The following is a 17982-nucleotide window of genomic DNA, read 5'->3' on the forward strand; positions in this document are numbered from 1 at the left end:
CCATGAATGCGTCCTTTCTGTAACCATTTACCGATGTCATTGCGTTGCCACATTAGCCTTGAAGTGTCTCTCGAATCGAGTCAGCACTCGCTTACGGCCACACCACCCTGAGCACGTCTGATCTCGTAAGCCAAGCAGGGTCGGGCCTGGTTAGTACTTGGATGGGAGACCGCCTGGGAATACCAGGTGCTGTAAGCATTTAATTAATTAATTATTTTTTTATGTCATTTTTTCCCATGAATGCGATCTTTCTGTAAGCGTTCACCGATGTCATGGTGTTGCCACATAAGTCTTGAAGTGTCTATCGAAGCGAGTCAGCACTCGCTTACGGCCACACCACCCTGAGCACGCCCGCTCTCGTCTGATCTCGGAAGCCAAGCAGGGTCGGGCCTGGTTAGTACTTGGATGGGAGACCGCCTGGGAATACCAGGTGCTGTAAGCATTTAATTAATTAAATATTTATTTATGTCATATTTTCCCATGAATGCGTCCTTTCTGTAACCATTTACCGATGTCATTACGTTGCCACATTAGCCTTGAAGTGTCTCTCGAATCGAGTCAGCACTCGCTTACGGCCACACCACCCTGAGCACGCCCGCTCTCGTCTGATCTCGGAAGCCAAGCAGGGTCGGGCCTGGTTAGTACTTGGATGGGAGACCGCCTGGGAATACCAGGTGCTGTAAGCATTTAATTAATTAATTATTTTTTTTATGTCATTTTTTCCCATGAATGCGTCCTTTCTGTAACCATTTACCGATGTCATTGCGTTGCCACATTAGCCTTGAAGTGTCTCTCGAATCGAGTCAGCACTCGTTTACGGCCACACCACCCTGAGCACGCCCGCTCTCGTCTGATCTCGGAAGCCAAGCAGGGTCGGGCCTGGTTAGTACTTGGATGGGAGACCGCCTGGGAATACCTGGTGCTGTAAGAATTAAATTAATTAATTATTTATGTCATTTTTCCCATGAATGCGTCCTTTCTGTAAGCGTTCTCCCATGGCATGGCGTTGCCACATTAGTTTTGAAGTGTCTCTCGAATCAAGTCAGCACTCGCTTGCGGCCACACCACCCTGAGCACGCCCGCTCTCGTCTGATCTCGGAAGCCAAGCAGGGTCGGGCCTGGTTAGTACTTGGATGGGAGATTGCCTGGGAATACCAGGTGCTGTAAGCATTTAATTAATTAAATATTTATTTATGTCATTTTTTCCCATGAATGCGTTCTTTCTGTAAGCGTTCACTGATGTCATGGCGTTGCCACATAAGTCTTGAAGTGTCTGTCGATTCGAGTCGGCACTCGCTTACGGCCACACCACCCTGAGCACGCCCGCTCTCGTCTGATCTCGGAAGCCAAGCAGGGTCGGGCCTGGTTAGTACCTGGATGGGAGACCGCCTGGGAATACCAGGTGCTGTAAGCATTTAATTAATTAAATATTTATTTATGTCATATTTTCCCATGAATGCGTCCTTTCTGAAAGCGTTCTCCCATGGCATGGCGTTGCCACATTAGTTTTGAAGTGTCTCTCGAATCAAGTCTGCACTCGCTTACGGCCACACCACCCTGAGCACGCCCGCTCTCGTCTGATCTCGGAAGCCAAGCAGGGTCGGGCCTGGTTAGTACTTGGATGGGAGACCGCCTGGGAATACCAGGCGCTGTAAGCATTTAATTAATTAATAATTTTTTTTATGTCATTTTTTCCCATGAATGCGTCCTTTCTGTAACCATTTACCGATGTCATTGCGTTGCCACATTAGCCTTGAAGTGTCTCTCGAATCGAGTCAGCACTCGCTTACGGCCACACCACCCTGAGCACGCCCGCTCTCGTCTGATCTCGGAAGCCAAGCAGGGTCGGGCCTGGTTAGTACTTGGATGGGAGACCGCCTGGGAATACCAGGTGCTGTAAGCATTTAATTAATTAATTATTTTTTTATGTCATTTTTTCCCATGAATGCGACCTTTCTGTAAGCGTTCACTGATGTCATGGCGTTGCCACATAAGTCTTGAAGTGTCTATCGAAGCGAGTCAGCACTCGCTTACGGCCACGCCACCCTGAGCACGCCCGCTCTCGTCTGATCTCGTAAGCCAAGCAGGGTCGGGCCTGGTTAGTACTTGGATGGGAGACCGCCTGGGAATACCAGGTGCTCTAAGCATTTAATTAATTAATTATTTTTTTATGTCATTTTTTCCCATGAATGCGTCCTTTCTGTAAGCGTTCTCCCATGGCATGGCGTTGCCACATTAGTTTTGAAGTGTCTCTCGAATCAAGTCTGCACTCGCTTACGGCCACACCACCCTGAGCACGCCCGCTCTCGTCTGATCTCGGAAGCCAAGCAGGGTCGGGCCTGGTTAGTACTTGGATGGGAGACCGCCTGGGAATACCAGGTGCTGTAAGCATTTAATTAATTAATAAATTTTTTTATGTCATTTTTTCCCATGAATGCGTCCTTTCTGTAACCATTTACCGATGTCATTGCGTTGCCACATTAGCCTTGAAGTGTCTCTCGAATCGAGTCAGCACTCGCTTACGGCCACACCACCCTGAGCACGCCCGCTCTCGTCTGATCTCGGAAGCCAAGCAGGGTCGGGCCTGGTTAGTACTTGGATGGGAGACCGCCTGGGAATACCAGGTGCTGTAAGCATTTAATTAATTAATTATTTTTTTATGTCATTTTTTCCCATGAATGCGACCTTTCTGTAAGCGTTCACTGATGTCATGGCGTTGCCACATAAGTCTTGAAGTGTCTATCGAAGCGAGTCAGCACTCGCTTACGGCCACACCACCCTGAGCACGCCCGCTCTCGTCTGATCTCGGAAGCCAAGCAGGGTCGGGCCTGGTTAGTACTTGGATGGGAGACCGCCTGGGAATACCAGGTGCTGTAAGCAATTAATTAATTAATTATTTTTTTAATGTCATTTTTTCCCATGAATGCGTCCTTTCTGTAACCATTTACCGATGTCATTGCGTTGCCACATTAGCCTTGAAGTGTCTCTCGAATCGAGTCAGCACTCGCTTACGGCCACACCACCCTGAGCACGCCCGTTCTCGTCTGATCTCGTAAGCCAAGCAGGGTCGGGCCTGGTTAGTACTTGGATGGGAGACCGCCTGGGAATACCAGGTGCTGTAAGCATTTAATTAATTAATTATTTTTTTATGTCATTTTTTCCCATGAATGCGATCTTTCTGTAAGTGTTCACCGATGTCATGGCGTTGCCACATAAGTCTTGAAGTGTCTATCGAAGCGAGTCAGCACTCGCTTACGGCCACACCACCCTGAGCACGCCCGCTCTCGTCTGATCTCGGAAGCCAAGCAGGGTCGGGCCTGGTTAGTACTTGGATGGGAGACCGCCTGGGAATACCAGGTGCTGTAAGCATTTAATTAATTAATTATTTTTTTTATGTCATTTTTTCCCATGAATGCGATCTTTCTGTAAGTGTTCACCGATGTCATGGCGTTGCCACATAAGTCTTGAAGTGTCTATCGAAGCGAGTCAGCACTCGCTTACGGCCACACCACCCTGAGCACGCCCGCTCTCGTCTGATCTCGGAAGCCAAGCAGGGTCGGGCCTGGTTAGTACTTGGATGGGAGACCGCCTGGGAATACCAGGTGCTGTAAGCATTTAATTAATTAAATATTTATTTATGTCATATTTTCCCATGAATGCGTCCTTTCTGTAACCATTTACCGATGTCATTGCGTTGCCACATTAGCCTTGAAGTGTCTCTCGAATCGAGTCAGCACTCGCTTACGGCCACACCACCCTGAGCACGCCCGTTCTCGTCTGATCTCGTAAGCCAAGCAGGGTCGGGCCTGGTTAGTACTTGGATGGGAGACCGCCTGGGAATACCAGGTGCTGTAAGCATTTAATTAATTAATTATTTTTTTATGTCATTTTTTCCCATGAATGCGATCTTTCTGTAAGTGTTCACCGATGTCATGGCGTTGCCACATAAGTCTTGAAGTGTCTATCGAAGCGAGTCAGCACTCGCTTACGGCCACACCACCCTGAGCACGCCCGCTCTCGTCTGATCTCGGAAGCCAAGCAGGGTCGGGCCTGGTTAGTACTTGGATGGGAGACCGCCTGGGAATACCAGGTGCTGTAAGCATTTAATTAATTAAATATTTATTTATGTCATATTTTCCCATGAATGCGTCCTTTCTGTAACCATTTACCGATGTCATTGCGTTGCCACATTAGCCTTTAAGTGTCTCTCGAATCGAGTCAGCACTCGCTTACGGCCACACCACCCTGAGCACGCCCGCTCTCGTCTGATCTCGGAAGCCAAGCAGGGTCGGGCCTGGTTAGTACTTGGATGGGAGACCGCCTGGGAATACCAGGTGCTGTAAGCATTTAATTAATTAATTATTTTTTTTATGTCATTTTTTCCCATGAATGCGTCCTTTCTGTAACCATTTACCGATGTCATTGCGTTGCCACATTAGCCTTGAAGTGTCTCTCGAATCGAGTCAGCACTCGTTTACGGCCACACCACCCTGAGCACGCCCGCTCTCGTCTGATCTCGGAAGCCAAGCAGGGTCGGGCCTGGTTAGTACTTGGATGGGAGACCGCCTGGGAATACCTGGTGCTGTAAGAATTAAATTAATTAATTATTTATGTCATTTTTCCCATGAATGCGTCCTTTCTGTAAGCGTTCTCCCATGGCATGGCGTTGCCACATTAGTTTTGAAGTGTCTCTCGAATCAAGTCAGCACTCGCTTACGGCCACGCCACCCTGAGCACGCCCGCTCTCGTCTGATCTCGTAAGCCAAGCAGGGTCGGGCCTGGTTAGTACTTGGATGGGAGACCGCCTGGGAATACCTGGTGCTCTAAGCATTTAATTAATTAATTATTTTTTTATGTCATTTTTTCCCATGAATGCGATCTTTCTGTAAGCGTTCACTGATGTCATGGCGTTGCCACATAAGTCTTGAAGTGTCTATCGAAGCGAGTCAGCACTCGCTTACGGCCACACCACCCTGAGCACGCCCGCTCTCGTCTGATGTCGGAAGCCAAGCAGGGTCGGGCCTGGTTAGTACTTGGATGGGAGACCGCCTGGGAATACCAGGTGCTGTAAGCATTTAATTAATTAAATATTTATTTATGTCATATTTTCCCATGAATGCGTCCTTTCTGTAACCATTTACCGATGTCATTGCGTTGCCACATTAGCCTTGAAGTGTCTCTCGAATCGAGTCAGCACTCGCTTACGGCCACACCACCCTGAGCACGCCCGCTCTCGTCTGATCTCGGAAGCCAAGCAGGGTCGGGCCTGGTTAGTACTTGGATGGGAGACCGCCTGGGAATACCAGGTGCTGTAAGCATTTAATTAATTAATTATTTTTTTTATGTCATTTTTTCCCATGAATGCGTCCTTTCTGTAACCATTTACCGATGTCATTGCGTTGCCACATTAGCCTTGAAGTGTCTCTCGAATCGAGTCAGCACTCGTTTACGGCCACACCACCCTGAGCACGCCCGCTCTCGTCTGATCTCGGAAGCCAAGCAGGGTCGGGCCTGGTTAGTACTTGGATGGGAGACCGCCTGGGAATACCTGGTGCTGTAAGAATTAAATTAATTAATTATTTATGTCATTTTTCCCATGAATGCGTCCTTTCTGTAAGCGTTCTCCCATGGCATGGCGTTGCCACATTAGTTTTGAAGTGTCTCTCGAATCAAGTCAGCACTCGTTTACGGCCACGCCACCCTGAGCACGCCCGCTCTCGTCTGATCTCGTAAGCCAAGCAGGGTCGGGCCTGGTTAGTACTTGGATGGGAGACCGCCTGGGAATACCAGGTGCTCTAAGCATTTAATTAATTAATTATTTTTTTATGTCATTTTTTCCCATGAATGCGTCCTTTCTGTAAGCGTTCTCCCATGGCATGGCGTTGCCACATTAGTTTTGAAGTGTCTCTCGAATCAAGTCTGCACTCGCTTACGGCCACACCACCCTGAGCACGCCCGCTCTCGTCTGATCTCGGAAGCCAAGCAGGGTCGGGCCTGGTTAGTACTTGGATGGGAGACCGCCTGGGAATACCAGGTGCTGTAAGCATTTAATTAATTAATAATTTTTTTTATGTCATTTTTTCCCATGAATGCGTCCTTTCTGTAACCATTTACCGATGTCATTGCGTTGCCACATTAGCCTTGAAGTGTCTCTCGAATCGAGTCAGCACTCGCTTACGGCCACACCACCCTGAGCACGCCCGCTCTCGTCTGATCTCGGAAGCCAAGCAGAGTCGGGCCTGGTTAGTACTTGGATGGGAGACCGCCTGGGAATACCAGGTGCTGTAAGCATTTAATTAATTAATTATTTTTTTATGTCATTTTTTCCCATGAATGCGACCTTTCTGTAAGCGTTCACTGATGTCATGGCGTTGCCACATAAGTCTTGAAGTGTCTATCGAAGCGAGTCAGCACTCGCTTACGGCCACACCACCCTGAGCACGCCCGCTCTCGTCTGATCTCGGAAGCCAAGCAGGGTCGGGCCTGGTTAGTTCTTGGATGGGAGACCGCCTGGGAATACCAGGTGCTGTAAGCAATTAATTAATTAATTAATTTTTTTATGTCATTTTTTCCCATGAATGCGTCCTTTCTGTAACCATTTACCGATGTCATTGCGTTGCCACATTAGCCTTGAAGTGTCTCTCGAATCGAGTCAGCACTCGCTTACGGCCACACCACCCTGAGCACGCCCGTTCTCGTCTGATCTCGTAAGCCAAGCAGGGTCGGGCCTGGTTAGTACTTGGATGGGAGACCGCCTGGGAATACCAGGTGCTGTAAGCATTTAATTAATTAATTATTTTTTTATGTCATTTTTTCCCATGAATGCGATCTTTCTGTAAGTGTTCACCGATGTCATGGCGTTGCCACATAAGTCTTGAAGTGTCTATCGAAGCGAGTCAGCACTCGCTTACGGCCACACCACCCTGAGCACGCCCGCTCTCGTCTGATCTCGGAAGCCAAGCAGGGTCGGGCCTGGTTAGTACTTGGATGGGAGACCGCCTGGGAATACCAGGTGCTGTAAGCATTTAATTAATTAAATATTTATTTATGTCATATTTTCCCATGAATGCGTCCTTTCTGTAACCATTTACCGATGTCATTGCGTTGCCACATTAGCCTTGAAGTGTCTCTCGAATCGAGTCAGCACTCGCTTACGGCCACACCACCCTGAGCACGCCCGCTCTCGTCTGATCTCGGAAGCCAAGCAGGGTCGGGCCTGGTTAGTACTTGGATGGGAGACCGCCTGGGAATACCAGGTGCTGTAAGCATTTAATTAATTAATTATTTTTTTTATGTCATTTTTTCCCATGAATGCGTCCTTTCTGTAACCATTTACCGATGTCATTGCGTTGCCACATTAGCCTTGAAGTGTCTCTCGAATCGAGTCAGCACTCGTTTACGGCCACACCACCCTGAGCACGCCCGCTCTCGTCTGATCTTGGAAGCCAAGCAGGGTCGGGCCTGGTTAGTACTTGGATGGGAGACCGCCTCGGAATACCTGGGGCTGTAAGAATTAAATTAATTAATTATTTATGTCATTTTTCCCATGAATGCGTCCTTTCTGTAAGCGTTCTCCCATGGCATGGCGTTGCCACATTAGTTTTGAAGTGTCTCTCGAATCAAGTCAGCACTCGCTTACGGCCACGCCACCCTGAGCACGCCCGCTCTCGTCTGATCTCGTAAGCCAAGCAGGGTCGGGCCTGGTTAGTACTTGGATGGGAGACCGCCTGGGAATACCTGGTGCTCTAAGCATTTAATTAATTAATTATTTTTTTATGTCATTTTTTCCCATGAATGCGATCTTTCTGTAAGCGTTCACTGATGTCATGGCGTTGCCACATAAGTCTTGAAGTGTCTATCGAAGCGAGTCAGCACTCGCTTACGGCCACACCACCCTGAGCACGCCCGCTCTCGTCTGATGTCGGAAGCCAAGCAGGGTCGGGCCTGGTTAGTACTTGGATGGGAGACCGCCTGGGAATACCAGGTGCTGTAAGCATTTAATTAATTAAATATTTATTTATGTCATATTTTCCCATGAATGCGTCCTTTCTGTAACCATTTACCGATGTCATTGCGTTGCCACATTAGCCTTGAAGTGTCTCTCGAATCGAGTCAGCACTCGCTTACGGCCACACCACCCTGAGCACGCCCGCTCTCGTCTGATCTCGGAAGCCAAGCAGGGTCGGGCCTGGTTAGTACTTGGATGGGAGACCGCCTGGGAATACCAGGTGCTGTAAGCATTTAATTAATTAATTATTTTTTTTATGTCATTTTTTCCCATGAATGCGTCCTTTCTGTAACCATTTACCGATGTCATTGCGTTGCCACATTAGCCTTGAAGTGTCTCTCGAATCGAGTCAGCACTCGTTTACGGCCACACCACCCTGAGCACGCCCGCTCTCGTCTGATCTCGGAAGCCAAGCAGGGTCGGGCCTGGTTAGTACTTGGATGGGAGACCGCCTGGGAATACCTGGTGCTGTAAGAATTAAATTAATTAATTATTTATGTCATTTTTCCCATGAATGCGTCCTTTCTGTAAGCGTTCTCCCATGGCATGGCGTTGCCACATTAGTTTTGAAGTGTCTCTCGAATCAAGTCAGCACTCGCTTACGGCCACGCCACCCTGAGCACGCCCGCTCTCGTCTGATCTCGTAAGCCAAGCAGGGTCGGGCCTGGTTAGTACTTGGATGGGAGACCGCCTGGGAATACCAAGTGCTCTAAGCATTTAATTAATTAATTATTTTTTTATGTCATTTTTTCCCATGAATGCGTCCTTTCTTTAAGCGTTCTCCCATGGCATGGCGTTGCCACATTAGTTTTGAAGTGTCTCTCGAATCAAGTCTGCACTCGCTTACGGCCACACCACCCTGAGCACGCCCGCTCTCGTCTGATCTCGGAAGCCAAGCAGGGTCGGGCCTGGTTAGTACTTGGATGGGAGACCGCCTGGGAATACCAGGTGCTGTAAGCATTTAATTAATTAATAAATTTTTTTATGTCATTTTTCCCATGAATGCGTCCTTTCTGTAACCATTTACCGATGTCATTGCGTTGCCACATTAGCCTTGAAGTGTCTCTCGAATCGAGTCAGCACTCGCTTACGGCCACACCACCCTGAGCACGCCCGCTCTCGTCTGATCTCGGAAGCCAAGCAGGGTCGGGCCTGGTTAGTACTTGGATGGGAGACCGCCTGGGAATACCAGGTGCTGTAAGCATTTAATTAATTAATTATTTTTTTATGTCATTTTTTCCCATGAATGCGACCTTTCTGTAAGCGTTCACTGATGTCATGGCGTTGCCACATAAGTCTTGAAGTGTCTATCGAAGCGAGTCAGCACTCGCTTACGGCCACACCACCCTGAGCACGCCCGCTCTCGTCTGATCTCGGAAGCCAAGCAGGGTCGGGCCTGGTTAGTACTTGGATGGGAGACCGCCTGGGAATACCAGGTGCTGTAAGCAATTAATTAATTAATTATTTTTTTAATGTCATTTTTTCCCATGAATGCGTCCTTTCTGTAACCATTTACCGATGTCATTGCGTTGCCACATTAGCCTTGAAGTGTCTCTCGAATCGAGTCAGCACTCGCTTACGGCCACACCACCCTGAGCACGCCCGTTCTCGTCTGATCTCGTAAGCCAAGCAGGGTCGGGCCTGGTTAGTACTTGGATGGGAGACCGCCTGGGAATACCAGGTGCTGTAAGCATTTAATTAATTAATTATTTTTTTATGTCATTTTTTCCCATGAATGCGATCTTTCTGTAAGTGTTCACCGATGTCATGGCGTTGCCACATAAGTCTTGAAGTGTCTATCGAAGCGAGTCAGCACTCGCTTACGGCCACACCACCCTGAGCACGCCCGCTCTCGTCTGATCTCGGAAGCCAAGCAGGGTCGGGCCTGGTTAGTACTTGGATGGGAGACCGCCTGGGAATACCAGGTGCTGTAAGCATTTAATTAATTAATTATTTTTTTTATGTCATTTTTTCCCATGAATGCGTCCTTTCTGTAACCATTTACCGATGTCATTGCGTTGCCACATTAGCCTTGAAGTGTCTCTCGAATCGAGTCAGCACTCGTTTACGGCCACACCACCCTGAGCACGCCCGCTCTCGTCTGATCTCGGAAGCCAAGCAGGGTCGGGCCTGGTTAGTACTTGGATGGGAGACCGCCTGGGAATACCTGGTGCTGTAAGAATTAAATTAATTAATTATTTATGTCATTTTTCCCATGAATGCGTCCTTTCTGTAAGCGTTCTCCCATGGCATGGCGTTGCCACATTAGTTTTGAAGTGTCTCTCGAATCAAGTCAGCACTCGCTTACGGCCACGCCACCCTGAGCACGCCCGCTCTCGTCTGATCTCGTAAGCCAAGCAGGGTCGGTCCTGGTTAGTACTTGGATGGGAGACCGCCTGGGAATACCTGGTGATGTAAGAATTAAATTAATTAATTATTTATGTCATTTTTCCCATGAATGCGTCCTTTCTGTAAGCGTTCTCCCATGGCATGGCGTTGCCACATTAGTTTTGAAGTGTCTCTCGAATCAAGTCAGCACTCGTTTACGGCCACGCCACCCTGAGCACGCCCGCTCTCGTCTGATCTCGTAAGCCAAGCAGGGTCGGGCCTGGTTAGTACTTGGATGGGAGACCGCCTGGGAATACCAGGTGCTCTAAGCATTTAATTAATTAATTATTTTTTTATGTCATTTTTTCCCATGAATGCGTCCTTTCTGTAAGCGTTCTCCCATGGCATGGCGTTGCCACATTAGTTTTGAAGTGTCTCTCGAATCAAGTCTGCACTCGTTTACGGCCACACCACCCTGAGCACGCCCGCTCTCGTCTGATCTCGGAAGCCAAGCAGGGTCGGGCCTGGTTAGTACTTGGATGGGAGACCGCCTGGGAATACCAGGTGCTGTAAGCATTTAATTAATTAATAAATTTTTTTATGTCATTTTTTCCCATGAATGCGTCCTTTCTGTAACCATTTACCGATGTCATTGCGTTGCCACATTAGCCTTGAAGTGTCTCTCGAATCGAGTCAGCACTCGCTTACGGCCACACCACCCTGAGCACGCCCGCTCTCGTCTGATCTCGGAAGCCAAGCAGGGTCGGGCCTGGTTAGTACTTGGATGGGAGACCGCCTGGGAATACCAGGTGCTGTAAGCATTTAATTAATTAATTATTTTTTTATGTCATTTTTTCCCATGAATGCGACCTTTCTGTAAGCGTTCACTGATGTCATGGCGTTGCCACATAAGTCTTGAAGTGTCTATCGAAGCGAGTCAGCACTCGCTTACGGCCACACCACCCTGAGCACGCCCGCTCTCGTCTGATCTCGGAAGCCAAGCAGGGTCGGGCCTGGTTAGTTCTTGGATGGGAGACCGCCTGGGAATACCAGGTGCTGTAAGCAATTAATTAATTAATTAATTTTTTTATGTCATTTTTTCCCATGAATGCGTCCTTTCTGTAACCATTTACCGATGTCATTGCGTTGCCACATTAGCCTTGAAGTGTCTCTCGAATCGAGTCAGCACTCGCTTACGGCCACACCACCCTGAGCACGCCCGTTCTCGTCTGATCTCGTAAGCCAAGCAGGGTCGGGCCTGGTTAGTACTTGGATGGGAGACCGCCTGGGAATACCAGGTGCTGTAAGCATTTAATTAATTAATTATTTTTTTATGTCATTTTTTCCCATGAATGCGATCTTTCTGTAAGTGTTCACCGATGTCATGGCGTTGCCACATAAGTCTTGAAGTGTCTATCGAAGCGAGTCAGCACTCGCTTACGGCCACACCACCCTGAGCACGCCCGCTCTCGTCTGATCTCGGAAGCCAAGCAGGGTCGGGCCTGGTTAGTACTTGGATGGGAGACCGCCTCGGAATACCAGGTGCTGTAAGCATTTAATTAATTAATTATTTTTTTATGTCATTTTTTCCTATGAATGCGTCCTTTCTGTAACCATTTACCGATGTCATTGCGTTGCCACATTAGCCTTGAAGTGTCTCTCGAATCGAGTCAGCACTCGTTTACGGCCACACCACCCTGAGCACGCCCGCTCTCGTCTGATCTTGGAAGCCAAGCAGGGTCGGGCCTGGTTAGTACTTGGATGGGAGACCGCCTGGGAATACCTGGTGCTGTAAGAATTAAATTAATTAATTGTTTATGTCATTTTTCCCATGAATGCGTCCTTTCTGTAAGCGTTCTCCCATGGCATGGCGTTGCCACATTAGTTTTGAAGTGTCTCTCGAACCAAGTCAGCACTCGCTTACGGCCACGCCACCCTGAGCACGCCCGCTCTCGTCTGATCTCGTAAGCCAAGCAGGGTCGGGCCTGGTTAGTACTTGGATGGGAGACCGCCTGGGAATACCTGGTGCTCTAAGCATTTAATTAATTAATTATTTTTTTATGTCATTTTTTCCCATGAATGCGATCTTTCTGTAAGCGTTCACTGATGTCATGGCGTTGCCACATAAGTCTTGAAGTGTCTATCGAAGCGAGTCAGCACTCGCTTACGGCCACACCACCCTGAGCACGCCCGCTCTCGTCTGATGTCGGAAGCCAAGCAGGGTCGGGCCTGGTTAGTACTTGGATGGGAGACCGCCTGGGAATACCAGGTGCTGTAAGCATTTAATTAATTAAATATTTATTTATGTCATATTTTCCCATGAATGCGTCCTTTCTGTAACCATTTACCGATGTCATTGCGTTGCCACATTAGCCTTGAAGTGTCTCTCGAATCGAGTCAGCACTCGCTTACGGCCACACCACCCTGAGCACGCCCGCTCTCGTCTGATCTCGGAAGCCAAGCAGGGTCGGGCCTGGTTAGTACTTGGATGGGAGACCGCCTGGGAATACCAGGTGCTGTAAGCATTTAATTAATTAATTATTTTTTTTATGTCATTTTTTCCCATGAATGCGTCCTTTCTGTAACCATTTACCGATGTCATTGCGTTGCCACATTAGCCTTGAAGTGTCTCTCGAATCGAGTCAGCACTCGTTTACGGCCACACCACCCTGAGCACGCCCGCTCTCGTCTGATCTCGGAAGCCAAGCAGGGTCGGTCCTGGTTAGTACTTGGATGGGAGACCGCCTGGGAATACCTGGTGCTGTAAGAATTAAATTAATTAATTATTTATGTCATTTTTCCCATGAATGCGTCCTTTCTGTAAGCGTTCTCCCATGGCATGGCGTTGCCACATTAGTTTTGAAGTGTCTCTCGAATCAAGTCAGCACTCGCTTACGGCCACGCCACCCTGAGCACGCCCGCTCTCGTCTGATCTCGTAAGCCAAGCAGGGTCGGGCCTGGTTAGTACTTGGATGGGAGACCGCCTGGGAATACCAGGTGCTCTAAGCATTTAATTAATTAATTATTTTTTTATGTCATTTTTTCCCATGAATGCGTCCTTTCTGTAAGCGTTCTCCCATGGCATGGCGTTGCCACATTAGTTTTGAAGTGTCTCTCGAATCAAGTCTGCACTCGCTTACGGCCACACCACCCTGAGCACGCCCGCTCTCGTCTGATCTCGGAAGCCAAGCAGGGTCGGGCCTGGTTAGTACTTGGATGGGAGACCGCCTGGGAATACCAGGTGCTGTAAGCATTTAATTAATTAATAAATTTTTTTATGTCATTTTTTCCCATGAATGCGTCCTTTCTGTAACCATTTACCGATGTCATTGCGTTGCCACATTAGCCTTGAAGTGTCTCTCGAATCGAGTCAGCACTCGCTTACGGCCACACCACCCTGAGCACGCCCGCTCTCGTCTGATCTCGGAAGCCAAGCAGGGTCGGGCCTGGTTAGTACTTGGATGGGAGACCGCCTGGGAATACCAGCTGCTGTAAGCATTTAATTAATTAATTATTTTTTTATGTCATTTTTTCCCATGAATGCGACCTTTCTGTAAGCGTTCACTGATGTCATGGCGTTGCCACATAAGTCTTGAAGTGTCTATCGAAGCGAGTCAGCACTCGCTTACGGCCACACCACCCTGAGCACGCCCGCTCTCGTCTGATCTCGGAAGCCAAGCAGGGTCGGGCCTGGTTAGTACTTGGATGGGAGACCGCCTGGGAATACCAGGTGCTGTAAGCATTTAATTAATTAAATATTTATTTATGTCATATTTTCCCATGAATGCGTCCTTTCTGTAACCATTTACCGATGTCATTGCGTTGCCACATTAGCCTTGAAGTGTCTCTCGAATCGAGTCAGCACTCGCTTACGGCCACACCACCCTGAGCACGCCCGCTCTCGTCTGATCTCGGAAGCCAAGCAGGGTCGGGCCTGGTTAGTACTTGGATGGGAGACCGCCTGGGAATACCAGGTGCTGTAAGCATTTAATTAATTAATTATTTTTTTTTATGTCATTTTTTCCCATGAATGCGTTCTTTCTGTAACCATTTACCGATGTCATTGCGTTGCCACATTAGCCTTGAAGTGTCTCTCGAATCGAGTCAGCACTCGCTTACGGCCACACCACCCTGAGCACGCCCGCTCTCGTCTGATCTCGGAAGCCAAGCAGGGTCGGGCCTGGTTAGTACTTGGATGGGAGACCGCCTGGGAATACCAGGTGCTGTAAGCATTTAATTAATTAATTATTTTTTTTTATGTCATTTTTTCCCATGAATGCGTCCTTTCTGTAACCATTTACCGATGTCATTGCGTTGCCACATTAGCCTTGAAGTGTCTCTCGAATCGAGTCAGCACTCGTTTACGGCCACACCACCCTGAGCACGCCCGCTCTCGTCTGATCTCGGAAGCCGAGGAGGGTCGGGCCTGGTTAGTACTTGGATGGGAGACCGCCTGGGAATACCTGGTGCTGTAAGAATTAAATTAATTAATTATTTATGTCATTTTTCCCATGAATGCGTCCTTTCTGTAAGCGTTCTCCCATGGCATGGCGTTGCCACATTAGTTTTGAAGTGTCTCTCGAATCAAGTCAGCACTCGCTTACGGCCACGCCACCCTGAGCACGCCCGCTCTCGTCTGATCTCGTAAGCCAAGCAGGGTCGGGCCTGGTTAGTACTTGGATGGGAGACCGCCTGGGAATACCAGGTGCTCTAAGCATTTAATTAATTAATTATTTTTTTATGTCATTTTTTCCCATGAATGCGATCTTTCTGTAAGCGTTCACTGATGTCATGGCGTTGCCACATAAGTCTTGAAGTGTCTATCGAAGCGAGTCAGCACTCGCTTACGGCCACACCACCCTGAGCACGCCCGCTCTCGTCTGATGTCGGAAGCCAAGCAGGGTCGGGCCTGGTTAGTACTTGGATGGGAGACCGCCTGGGAATACCAGGTGCTGTTAGCATTTAATTAATTAAATATTTATTTATGTCATATTTTCCCATGAATGCGTCCTTTCTGTAACCATTTACCGATGTCATTGCGTTGCCACATTAGCCTTGAAGTGTCTCTCGAATCGAGTCAGCACTCGTTTACGGCCACACCACCCTGAGCACGCCCGCTCTCGTCTGATCTCGGAAGCCAAGCAGGGTCGGGCCTGGTTAGTACTTGGATGGGAGACCGCCTGGGAATACCTGGTGCTGTAAGAATTAAATTAATTAATTATTTATGTCATTTTTCCCATGAATGCGTCCTTTCTGTAAGCGTTCTCCCATGGCATGGCGTTGCCACATTAGTTTTGAAGTGTCTCTCGAATCAAGTCAGCACTCGCTTACGGCCACGCCACCCTGAGCACGCCCGCTCTCGTCTGATCTCGTAAGCCAAGCAGGGTCGGGCCTGGTTAGTACTTGGATGGGAGACCGCCTGGGAATACCAGGTGCTCTAAGCATTTAATTAATTAATTATTTTTTTATGTCATTTTTTCCCATGAATGCGTCCTTTCTGTAAGCGTTCTCCCATGGCATGGCGTTGCCACATTAGTTTTGAAGTGTCTCTCGAATCAAGTCTGCACTCGCTTACGGCCACACCACCCTGAGCACGCCCGCTCTCGTCTGATCTCGGAAGCCAAGCAGGGTCGGGCCTGGTTAGTACTTGGATGGGAGACCGCCTGGGAATACCAGGTGCTGTAAGCATTTAATTAATTAATAATTTTTTTATGTCATTTTTTCCCATGAATGCGTCCTTTCTGTAACCATTTACCGATGTCATTGCGTTGCCACATTAGCCTTGAAGTGTCTCTCGAATCGAGTCAGCACTCGCTTACGGCCACACCACCCTGAGCACGCCCGCTCTCGTCTGATCTCGGAAGCCAAGCAGGGTCGGGCCTGGTTAGTACTTGGATGGGAGACCGCCTGGGAATACCAGGTGCTGTAAGTATTTAATTAATTAATTATTTTTTTATGTCATTTTTTCCCATGAATGCGACCTTTCTGTAAGCGTTCACTGATGTCATGGCGTTGCCACATAAGTCTTGAAGTGTCTATCGAAGCGAGTCAGCACTCGCTTACGGCCACACCACCCTGAGCACGCCCGCTCTCGTCTGATCTCGGAAGCCAAGCAGGGTCGGGCCTGGTTAGTACTTGGATGGGAGACCGCCTGGGAATACCAGGTGCTGTAAGCATTTAATTAATTAATTATTTTTTTTATGTCATTTTTTCCCATGAATGCGTCCTTTCTGTAACCATTTACCGATGTCATTGCGTTGCCACATTAGCCTTGAAGTGTCTCTCGAATCGAGTCAGCACTCGCTTACGGCCACACCACCCTGAGCACGCCCGTTCTCGTCTGATCTCGTAAGCCAAGCAGGGTCGGGCCTGGTTAGTACTTGGATGGGAGACCGCCTGGGAATACCAGGTGCTGTAAGCATTTAATTAATTAATTATTTTTTTATGTCATTTTTTCCCATGAATGCGATCTTTCTGTAAGCGTTCACCGATGTCATGGCGTTGCCACATAAGTCTTGAAGTGTCTATCGAAGCGAGTCAGCACTCGCTTACGGCCACACCACCCTGAGCACGCCCGCTCTCGTCTGATCTCGGAAGCCAAGCAGGGTCGGGCCTGGTTAGTACTTGGATGGGAGACCGCCTGGGAATACCAGGTGCTGTAAGCATTTAATTAATTAAATATTTATTTATGTCATATTTTCCCATGAATGCGTCCTTTCTGTAACCATTTACCGATGTCATTGCGTTGCCACATTAGCCTTGAAGTGTCTCTTGAATCGAGTCAGCACTCGCTTACGGCCACACCACCCTGAGCACGCCCGCTCTCGTCTGATCTCGGAAGCCAAGCAGGGTCGGGCCTGGTTAGTACTTGGATGGGAGACCGCCTGGGAATACCAGGTGCTGTAAGCATTTAATTAATTAATTATTTTTTTTTATGTCATTTTTTCCCATGAATGCGTCCTTTCTGTAACCATTTACCGATGTCATTGCGTTGCCACATTAGCCTTGAAGTGTCTCTCGAATCGAGTCAGCACTCGTTTACGGCCACACCACCCTGAGCACGCCCGCTCTCGTCTGATCTCGGAAGCCAAGCAGGGTCGGGCCTGGTTAGTACTTGGATGGGAGACCGCCTGGGAATACCTGGTGCTGTAAGAATTAAATTAATTAATTATTTATGTCATTTTTCCCATGAATGCGTCCTTTCTGTAAGCGTTCTCCCATGGCATGGCGTTGCCACATTAGTTTTGAAGTGTCTCTCGAATCAAGTCAGCACTCGCTTACGGCCACGCCACCCTGAGCACGCCCGCTCTCGTCTGATCTCGTAAGCCAAGCAGGGTCGGGCCTGGTTAGTACTTGGATGGGAGACCGCCTGGGAATACCAGGTGCTCTAAGCATTTAATTAATTAATTATTTTTTTATGTCATTTTTTCCCATGAATGCGATCTTTCTGTAAGCGTTCACTGATGTCATGGCGTTGCCACATAAGTCTTGAAGTGTCTATCGAAGCGAGTCAGCACTCGCTTACGGCCACACCACCCTGAGCACGCCCGCTCTCGTCTGATCTCGGAAGCCAAGCAGGGTCGGGCCTGGTTAGTACTTGGATGGGAGACCGCCTGGGAATACCAGGTGCTGTAAGCATTTAATTA

At 48.4% G+C, this 17982-nt stretch overlaps 54 non-coding genes and 20 pseudogenes across 54 annotated transcripts; all 74 read left to right on the forward strand.

The window, feature by feature from the left end:
* The first annotated feature begins 89 nt into the window (after positions 1-89).
* On the forward strand, positions 90-198 carry LOC135726916 (5S ribosomal RNA; annotated as a pseudogene).
* A 125-nt stretch (positions 199-323) lies between these two features.
* LOC135722849 (5S ribosomal RNA) lies at positions 324-442 on the forward strand. Its single transcript, XR_010522575.1, has one exon. It is a non-coding gene; the product is annotated as a 5S ribosomal RNA (ribosomal RNA).
* A 125-nt stretch (positions 443-567) lies between these two features.
* On the forward strand, positions 568-686 carry LOC135722850 (5S ribosomal RNA). Its single transcript, XR_010522576.1, has one exon. It is a non-coding gene; the product is annotated as a 5S ribosomal RNA (ribosomal RNA).
* Positions 687-812: 126 nt separating this feature from the next.
* LOC135724913 (5S ribosomal RNA) lies at positions 813-931 on the forward strand. The gene has a single exon (XR_010524568.1). It is a non-coding gene; the product is annotated as a 5S ribosomal RNA (ribosomal RNA).
* A 120-nt stretch (positions 932-1051) lies between these two features.
* On the forward strand, positions 1052-1170 carry LOC135725828 (5S ribosomal RNA; annotated as a pseudogene).
* Positions 1171-1295: 125 nt separating this feature from the next.
* LOC135723420 (5S ribosomal RNA) lies at positions 1296-1414 on the forward strand. The gene has a single exon (XR_010523125.1). It is a non-coding gene; the product is annotated as a 5S ribosomal RNA (ribosomal RNA).
* Positions 1415-1539: 125 nt separating this feature from the next.
* Positions 1540-1658, forward strand: LOC135723629 (5S ribosomal RNA). Its single transcript, XR_010523323.1, has one exon. It is a non-coding gene; the product is annotated as a 5S ribosomal RNA (ribosomal RNA).
* A 126-nt stretch (positions 1659-1784) lies between these two features.
* On the forward strand, positions 1785-1903 carry LOC135722851 (5S ribosomal RNA). Its single transcript, XR_010522577.1, has one exon. It is a non-coding gene; the product is annotated as a 5S ribosomal RNA (ribosomal RNA).
* Positions 1904-2028: 125 nt separating this feature from the next.
* Positions 2029-2147, forward strand: LOC135726641 (5S ribosomal RNA; annotated as a pseudogene).
* Positions 2148-2272: 125 nt separating this feature from the next.
* Positions 2273-2391, forward strand: LOC135722853 (5S ribosomal RNA). Its single transcript, XR_010522578.1, has one exon. It is a non-coding gene; the product is annotated as a 5S ribosomal RNA (ribosomal RNA).
* Positions 2392-2517: 126 nt separating this feature from the next.
* Positions 2518-2636, forward strand: LOC135722854 (5S ribosomal RNA). Its single transcript, XR_010522579.1, has one exon. It is a non-coding gene; the product is annotated as a 5S ribosomal RNA (ribosomal RNA).
* A 125-nt stretch (positions 2637-2761) lies between these two features.
* LOC135722855 (5S ribosomal RNA) lies at positions 2762-2880 on the forward strand. The gene has a single exon (XR_010522580.1). It is a non-coding gene; the product is annotated as a 5S ribosomal RNA (ribosomal RNA).
* A 126-nt stretch (positions 2881-3006) lies between these two features.
* LOC135724150 (5S ribosomal RNA) lies at positions 3007-3125 on the forward strand. Its single transcript, XR_010523823.1, has one exon. It is a non-coding gene; the product is annotated as a 5S ribosomal RNA (ribosomal RNA).
* Positions 3126-3250: 125 nt separating this feature from the next.
* On the forward strand, positions 3251-3369 carry LOC135722856 (5S ribosomal RNA). Its single transcript, XR_010522581.1, has one exon. It is a non-coding gene; the product is annotated as a 5S ribosomal RNA (ribosomal RNA).
* Positions 3370-3495: 126 nt separating this feature from the next.
* Positions 3496-3614, forward strand: LOC135722857 (5S ribosomal RNA). The gene has a single exon (XR_010522582.1). It is a non-coding gene; the product is annotated as a 5S ribosomal RNA (ribosomal RNA).
* Positions 3615-3739: 125 nt separating this feature from the next.
* LOC135724151 (5S ribosomal RNA) lies at positions 3740-3858 on the forward strand. The gene has a single exon (XR_010523824.1). It is a non-coding gene; the product is annotated as a 5S ribosomal RNA (ribosomal RNA).
* Positions 3859-3983: 125 nt separating this feature from the next.
* LOC135722858 (5S ribosomal RNA) lies at positions 3984-4102 on the forward strand. The gene has a single exon (XR_010522583.1). It is a non-coding gene; the product is annotated as a 5S ribosomal RNA (ribosomal RNA).
* A 125-nt stretch (positions 4103-4227) lies between these two features.
* On the forward strand, positions 4228-4346 carry LOC135722859 (5S ribosomal RNA). Its single transcript, XR_010522584.1, has one exon. It is a non-coding gene; the product is annotated as a 5S ribosomal RNA (ribosomal RNA).
* A 126-nt stretch (positions 4347-4472) lies between these two features.
* Positions 4473-4591, forward strand: LOC135724914 (5S ribosomal RNA). Its single transcript, XR_010524569.1, has one exon. It is a non-coding gene; the product is annotated as a 5S ribosomal RNA (ribosomal RNA).
* Positions 4592-4711: 120 nt separating this feature from the next.
* LOC135726730 (5S ribosomal RNA) lies at positions 4712-4830 on the forward strand (annotated as a pseudogene).
* A 125-nt stretch (positions 4831-4955) lies between these two features.
* Positions 4956-5074, forward strand: LOC135725133 (5S ribosomal RNA). The gene has a single exon (XR_010524781.1). It is a non-coding gene; the product is annotated as a 5S ribosomal RNA (ribosomal RNA).
* Positions 5075-5199: 125 nt separating this feature from the next.
* On the forward strand, positions 5200-5318 carry LOC135722861 (5S ribosomal RNA). The gene has a single exon (XR_010522586.1). It is a non-coding gene; the product is annotated as a 5S ribosomal RNA (ribosomal RNA).
* Positions 5319-5444: 126 nt separating this feature from the next.
* LOC135724916 (5S ribosomal RNA) lies at positions 5445-5563 on the forward strand. Its single transcript, XR_010524571.1, has one exon. It is a non-coding gene; the product is annotated as a 5S ribosomal RNA (ribosomal RNA).
* A 120-nt stretch (positions 5564-5683) lies between these two features.
* On the forward strand, positions 5684-5802 carry LOC135726805 (5S ribosomal RNA; annotated as a pseudogene).
* A 125-nt stretch (positions 5803-5927) lies between these two features.
* LOC135722862 (5S ribosomal RNA) lies at positions 5928-6046 on the forward strand. Its single transcript, XR_010522587.1, has one exon. It is a non-coding gene; the product is annotated as a 5S ribosomal RNA (ribosomal RNA).
* A 126-nt stretch (positions 6047-6172) lies between these two features.
* LOC135723977 (5S ribosomal RNA) lies at positions 6173-6291 on the forward strand. Its single transcript, XR_010523655.1, has one exon. It is a non-coding gene; the product is annotated as a 5S ribosomal RNA (ribosomal RNA).
* A 125-nt stretch (positions 6292-6416) lies between these two features.
* On the forward strand, positions 6417-6535 carry LOC135724358 (5S ribosomal RNA). The gene has a single exon (XR_010524026.1). It is a non-coding gene; the product is annotated as a 5S ribosomal RNA (ribosomal RNA).
* Positions 6536-6661: 126 nt separating this feature from the next.
* LOC135724152 (5S ribosomal RNA) lies at positions 6662-6780 on the forward strand. The gene has a single exon (XR_010523825.1). It is a non-coding gene; the product is annotated as a 5S ribosomal RNA (ribosomal RNA).
* Positions 6781-6905: 125 nt separating this feature from the next.
* On the forward strand, positions 6906-7024 carry LOC135722863 (5S ribosomal RNA). Its single transcript, XR_010522588.1, has one exon. It is a non-coding gene; the product is annotated as a 5S ribosomal RNA (ribosomal RNA).
* Positions 7025-7149: 125 nt separating this feature from the next.
* Positions 7150-7268, forward strand: LOC135722864 (5S ribosomal RNA). Its single transcript, XR_010522589.1, has one exon. It is a non-coding gene; the product is annotated as a 5S ribosomal RNA (ribosomal RNA).
* Positions 7269-7394: 126 nt separating this feature from the next.
* LOC135726790 (5S ribosomal RNA) lies at positions 7395-7513 on the forward strand (annotated as a pseudogene).
* Positions 7514-7633: 120 nt separating this feature from the next.
* LOC135726731 (5S ribosomal RNA) lies at positions 7634-7752 on the forward strand (annotated as a pseudogene).
* Positions 7753-7877: 125 nt separating this feature from the next.
* LOC135725134 (5S ribosomal RNA) lies at positions 7878-7996 on the forward strand. Its single transcript, XR_010524782.1, has one exon. It is a non-coding gene; the product is annotated as a 5S ribosomal RNA (ribosomal RNA).
* A 125-nt stretch (positions 7997-8121) lies between these two features.
* On the forward strand, positions 8122-8240 carry LOC135722865 (5S ribosomal RNA). Its single transcript, XR_010522590.1, has one exon. It is a non-coding gene; the product is annotated as a 5S ribosomal RNA (ribosomal RNA).
* Positions 8241-8366: 126 nt separating this feature from the next.
* Positions 8367-8485, forward strand: LOC135724917 (5S ribosomal RNA). The gene has a single exon (XR_010524573.1). It is a non-coding gene; the product is annotated as a 5S ribosomal RNA (ribosomal RNA).
* A 120-nt stretch (positions 8486-8605) lies between these two features.
* Positions 8606-8724, forward strand: LOC135726886 (5S ribosomal RNA; annotated as a pseudogene).
* A 125-nt stretch (positions 8725-8849) lies between these two features.
* Positions 8850-8968, forward strand: LOC135722866 (5S ribosomal RNA). Its single transcript, XR_010522591.1, has one exon. It is a non-coding gene; the product is annotated as a 5S ribosomal RNA (ribosomal RNA).
* Positions 8969-9093: 125 nt separating this feature from the next.
* LOC135722867 (5S ribosomal RNA) lies at positions 9094-9212 on the forward strand. The gene has a single exon (XR_010522592.1). It is a non-coding gene; the product is annotated as a 5S ribosomal RNA (ribosomal RNA).
* Positions 9213-9337: 125 nt separating this feature from the next.
* LOC135722868 (5S ribosomal RNA) lies at positions 9338-9456 on the forward strand. The gene has a single exon (XR_010522593.1). It is a non-coding gene; the product is annotated as a 5S ribosomal RNA (ribosomal RNA).
* A 126-nt stretch (positions 9457-9582) lies between these two features.
* Positions 9583-9701, forward strand: LOC135724153 (5S ribosomal RNA). The gene has a single exon (XR_010523826.1). It is a non-coding gene; the product is annotated as a 5S ribosomal RNA (ribosomal RNA).
* A 125-nt stretch (positions 9702-9826) lies between these two features.
* On the forward strand, positions 9827-9945 carry LOC135722869 (5S ribosomal RNA). Its single transcript, XR_010522594.1, has one exon. It is a non-coding gene; the product is annotated as a 5S ribosomal RNA (ribosomal RNA).
* Positions 9946-10071: 126 nt separating this feature from the next.
* LOC135724918 (5S ribosomal RNA) lies at positions 10072-10190 on the forward strand. Its single transcript, XR_010524574.1, has one exon. It is a non-coding gene; the product is annotated as a 5S ribosomal RNA (ribosomal RNA).
* Positions 10191-10310: 120 nt separating this feature from the next.
* Positions 10311-10429, forward strand: LOC135726900 (5S ribosomal RNA; annotated as a pseudogene).
* Positions 10430-10549: 120 nt separating this feature from the next.
* Positions 10550-10668, forward strand: LOC135726806 (5S ribosomal RNA; annotated as a pseudogene).
* Positions 10669-10793: 125 nt separating this feature from the next.
* Positions 10794-10912, forward strand: LOC135723509 (5S ribosomal RNA). Its single transcript, XR_010523212.1, has one exon. It is a non-coding gene; the product is annotated as a 5S ribosomal RNA (ribosomal RNA).
* A 126-nt stretch (positions 10913-11038) lies between these two features.
* LOC135722870 (5S ribosomal RNA) lies at positions 11039-11157 on the forward strand. The gene has a single exon (XR_010522595.1). It is a non-coding gene; the product is annotated as a 5S ribosomal RNA (ribosomal RNA).
* A 125-nt stretch (positions 11158-11282) lies between these two features.
* Positions 11283-11401, forward strand: LOC135724359 (5S ribosomal RNA). The gene has a single exon (XR_010524027.1). It is a non-coding gene; the product is annotated as a 5S ribosomal RNA (ribosomal RNA).
* A 126-nt stretch (positions 11402-11527) lies between these two features.
* Positions 11528-11646, forward strand: LOC135724154 (5S ribosomal RNA). The gene has a single exon (XR_010523827.1). It is a non-coding gene; the product is annotated as a 5S ribosomal RNA (ribosomal RNA).
* Positions 11647-11771: 125 nt separating this feature from the next.
* LOC135723825 (5S ribosomal RNA) lies at positions 11772-11890 on the forward strand. Its single transcript, XR_010523510.1, has one exon. It is a non-coding gene; the product is annotated as a 5S ribosomal RNA (ribosomal RNA).
* Positions 11891-12015: 125 nt separating this feature from the next.
* Positions 12016-12134, forward strand: LOC135725892 (5S ribosomal RNA; annotated as a pseudogene).
* A 120-nt stretch (positions 12135-12254) lies between these two features.
* Positions 12255-12373, forward strand: LOC135726732 (5S ribosomal RNA; annotated as a pseudogene).
* A 125-nt stretch (positions 12374-12498) lies between these two features.
* On the forward strand, positions 12499-12617 carry LOC135725135 (5S ribosomal RNA). Its single transcript, XR_010524783.1, has one exon. It is a non-coding gene; the product is annotated as a 5S ribosomal RNA (ribosomal RNA).
* Positions 12618-12742: 125 nt separating this feature from the next.
* On the forward strand, positions 12743-12861 carry LOC135722872 (5S ribosomal RNA). Its single transcript, XR_010522597.1, has one exon. It is a non-coding gene; the product is annotated as a 5S ribosomal RNA (ribosomal RNA).
* A 126-nt stretch (positions 12862-12987) lies between these two features.
* LOC135725940 (5S ribosomal RNA) lies at positions 12988-13106 on the forward strand (annotated as a pseudogene).
* Positions 13107-13226: 120 nt separating this feature from the next.
* LOC135726642 (5S ribosomal RNA) lies at positions 13227-13345 on the forward strand (annotated as a pseudogene).
* A 125-nt stretch (positions 13346-13470) lies between these two features.
* Positions 13471-13589, forward strand: LOC135722873 (5S ribosomal RNA). The gene has a single exon (XR_010522598.1). It is a non-coding gene; the product is annotated as a 5S ribosomal RNA (ribosomal RNA).
* A 126-nt stretch (positions 13590-13715) lies between these two features.
* On the forward strand, positions 13716-13834 carry LOC135725622 (5S ribosomal RNA; annotated as a pseudogene).
* Positions 13835-13959: 125 nt separating this feature from the next.
* On the forward strand, positions 13960-14078 carry LOC135722874 (5S ribosomal RNA). The gene has a single exon (XR_010522599.1). It is a non-coding gene; the product is annotated as a 5S ribosomal RNA (ribosomal RNA).
* A 125-nt stretch (positions 14079-14203) lies between these two features.
* Positions 14204-14322, forward strand: LOC135722875 (5S ribosomal RNA). The gene has a single exon (XR_010522600.1). It is a non-coding gene; the product is annotated as a 5S ribosomal RNA (ribosomal RNA).
* A 127-nt stretch (positions 14323-14449) lies between these two features.
* LOC135722876 (5S ribosomal RNA) lies at positions 14450-14568 on the forward strand. Its single transcript, XR_010522601.1, has one exon. It is a non-coding gene; the product is annotated as a 5S ribosomal RNA (ribosomal RNA).
* A 127-nt stretch (positions 14569-14695) lies between these two features.
* On the forward strand, positions 14696-14814 carry LOC135726815 (5S ribosomal RNA; annotated as a pseudogene).
* Positions 14815-14934: 120 nt separating this feature from the next.
* LOC135726644 (5S ribosomal RNA) lies at positions 14935-15053 on the forward strand (annotated as a pseudogene).
* Positions 15054-15178: 125 nt separating this feature from the next.
* On the forward strand, positions 15179-15297 carry LOC135725860 (5S ribosomal RNA; annotated as a pseudogene).
* Positions 15298-15422: 125 nt separating this feature from the next.
* LOC135724919 (5S ribosomal RNA) lies at positions 15423-15541 on the forward strand. Its single transcript, XR_010524575.1, has one exon. It is a non-coding gene; the product is annotated as a 5S ribosomal RNA (ribosomal RNA).
* Positions 15542-15661: 120 nt separating this feature from the next.
* LOC135726645 (5S ribosomal RNA) lies at positions 15662-15780 on the forward strand (annotated as a pseudogene).
* Positions 15781-15905: 125 nt separating this feature from the next.
* On the forward strand, positions 15906-16024 carry LOC135722877 (5S ribosomal RNA). Its single transcript, XR_010522602.1, has one exon. It is a non-coding gene; the product is annotated as a 5S ribosomal RNA (ribosomal RNA).
* Positions 16025-16149: 125 nt separating this feature from the next.
* LOC135723590 (5S ribosomal RNA) lies at positions 16150-16268 on the forward strand. The gene has a single exon (XR_010523287.1). It is a non-coding gene; the product is annotated as a 5S ribosomal RNA (ribosomal RNA).
* Positions 16269-16393: 125 nt separating this feature from the next.
* LOC135722878 (5S ribosomal RNA) lies at positions 16394-16512 on the forward strand. The gene has a single exon (XR_010522603.1). It is a non-coding gene; the product is annotated as a 5S ribosomal RNA (ribosomal RNA).
* A 126-nt stretch (positions 16513-16638) lies between these two features.
* Positions 16639-16757, forward strand: LOC135724156 (5S ribosomal RNA). The gene has a single exon (XR_010523829.1). It is a non-coding gene; the product is annotated as a 5S ribosomal RNA (ribosomal RNA).
* A 125-nt stretch (positions 16758-16882) lies between these two features.
* On the forward strand, positions 16883-17001 carry LOC135722879 (5S ribosomal RNA). Its single transcript, XR_010522604.1, has one exon. It is a non-coding gene; the product is annotated as a 5S ribosomal RNA (ribosomal RNA).
* A 125-nt stretch (positions 17002-17126) lies between these two features.
* Positions 17127-17245, forward strand: LOC135722880 (5S ribosomal RNA). Its single transcript, XR_010522605.1, has one exon. It is a non-coding gene; the product is annotated as a 5S ribosomal RNA (ribosomal RNA).
* A 127-nt stretch (positions 17246-17372) lies between these two features.
* On the forward strand, positions 17373-17491 carry LOC135724920 (5S ribosomal RNA). The gene has a single exon (XR_010524576.1). It is a non-coding gene; the product is annotated as a 5S ribosomal RNA (ribosomal RNA).
* A 120-nt stretch (positions 17492-17611) lies between these two features.
* On the forward strand, positions 17612-17730 carry LOC135726646 (5S ribosomal RNA; annotated as a pseudogene).
* Positions 17731-17855: 125 nt separating this feature from the next.
* LOC135722881 (5S ribosomal RNA) lies at positions 17856-17974 on the forward strand. The gene has a single exon (XR_010522606.1). It is a non-coding gene; the product is annotated as a 5S ribosomal RNA (ribosomal RNA).
* Positions 17975-17982: the final 8 nt, after the last annotated feature.

This window comes from Paramisgurnus dabryanus, chromosome 9, assembly GCF_030506205.2.
Source record: "Paramisgurnus dabryanus chromosome 9, PD_genome_1.1, whole genome shotgun sequence".
In the NCBI taxonomy this organism is placed as follows: Eukaryota; Metazoa; Chordata; class Actinopteri; order Cypriniformes; family Cobitidae; genus Paramisgurnus; species Paramisgurnus dabryanus.